Genomic DNA, 1,758 nt, shown 5'->3' with positions numbered 1-1,758 from the left:
GCTAAATAATCCTCCCAGCAAAATACACTTCAATTTATTGGATACATTTTGCAGCCAACCCCTCTAGCCTTGAGTTTCTTAATTCTTAGTCCGATGGGGAGGCTGTCTTCTTCGAAGATGACGATAGTGGAAGTTTCTCCCTACACAACCTTACCTCTCCTTTCATAACGTCTCCATTCCCACACTATTCCTTGGGCCGAGTTACTTGCGAAAGCAAGGTGGGCTGGGCTAGGGTTGTCCGGCAGGGTCCCCTTAGCGTGTCCTTAGTCTTGGACTTCTGGAGGGGAAAAGTTTATAAAAGGTGTGGAACGATGAAACACAAAGTCGCTAAACCCAATTCAGTGCTTCTCTCTTAGGGTTCGTTTTTTCCCTTCCCGTCCTCCCCTCTTGGCTCTTGCAGCTGCTAGTTTCTTTAGGCTAACTTTCTCTTCTAGTGAGGGGGGAAAAAAAAGAAGGAAGAAAAAGGAGCGGCTCAGTGTAAATTCGTTATTTTTTAGCCTTTTTTTTACCTGAACTTATGGTGCAGAGGGTGATATTGGAGCTCAGTAACAAACGGGTAAGGTGGAAACGGAGCTAGATCTGCAGGAAATTGTGGGCATCGCCTGGCTTGGAAAGGAAACTTTTTATCTTTCTTTGTTTATATCTTTTGCTTTTGCGTTGGTTTTTTTTTATTTTTAATTTTCGATCTTAAATTTTTTAACCTTGAAGATTGGATGGAGAGAATCCTTACCGAGGCCAGGCATGCCCATGGTTTCATGTGGTTCCTCCATTTCTTTTCCTTGTCCTTGAATGGATCTGACCTGTTCAGCTGAGGTCATGGACTTTCTCTCTCTTTTTTTTTCTCCATTTGTTCTATTTTTGAGCCAAGGGTTTCAGAGGCTTTGGACTAAGATCCTTTCCAATTCCGGGCATGCCAATAATATCATGTTGGTCCCTCCCTTTCCTTTTCCTTGCCTAGCTATGGTTCTCTGTTCGTTGACTATCTTGCATGCGGAGGTAAATGTTTCAGGCCTGTATCTTATTACAAATTTCCATGCAATGGTGTCGAAAATTTTCCAAATCCAGCTCTTTCTAGCTCGAGCATTTGTATTATGATGAAGTTCCTAGTTTGTTGTACTATTTCTATGAAATGCTGTTCTAACTTGTCAATTTTTTGTCGAGAGTTTGCAAGTCAAAATCATTTGACAGGGCCCCGGCGTTCACCGGTTACAACTCGACAAGGATCAGAGATGTGGCATAAGGTGCTCTACCTTGGAGCGACTTGATTATTTCTTCCAGATTTAGGCCGTTGAGATGCTACAGGATCAGTAGATTTGTTTGCCAGATTAATAATCAATTTTAGCGTTGCTGGTGTAATAATTTTGCGGTAAAGAAAATTGAAAATTGTTAATTGTATGTACCGTTAGTGTTGTCTTTTTCACTGGCTTAATATATACGAGCGTGGAAAGCTATAGATCGAACATGGAGTTCCCCACAGCTGAGGTTCCTCCATTTTCTTGCTGCGATTTTGATTCATTTTTCATGCACTTAAGCCTGATTGATAATCATCACAATTTTGGATGCGTAATTTGATGGTTGCACTCTCAATGCAACATGAGGCAACTATGATGATGATTACCTCAGCCAGCATTTTGTTGTAAAAAGGGACTTGAATTGCCTATTGCCTCTTAAGAGATAGATGCTTGCTTTGCTTGCATAAGAAAGAAGTCCCCAATTTCTACATTTCACCGTAATGACCACTGCATATAACAACAATGA

The 1,758-nt window shown here is 41.2% G+C and overlaps 1 long non-coding RNA gene across 1 annotated transcript; it reads left to right on the top strand.

Moving 5' to 3' along the window:
- On the top strand, window positions 1-1,460 carry LOC140016378 (uncharacterized). The gene is made up of 2 exons (XR_011822771.1): window positions 1-996; window positions 1,164-1,460. It is a non-coding gene; the product is annotated as an uncharacterized lncRNA (long non-coding RNA).
- Window positions 1,461-1,758: the final 298 nt, after the last annotated feature.

This window comes from Coffea arabica, chromosome 11c, assembly GCF_036785885.1.
Source record: "Coffea arabica cultivar ET-39 chromosome 11c, Coffea Arabica ET-39 HiFi, whole genome shotgun sequence".
Taxonomy (NCBI): Eukaryota; Viridiplantae; Streptophyta; class Magnoliopsida; order Gentianales; family Rubiaceae; genus Coffea; species Coffea arabica.
The sequence above is the reverse complement of the archived record's forward strand: the minus strand, read 5'-3'. Positions and strand labels throughout refer to the sequence as shown.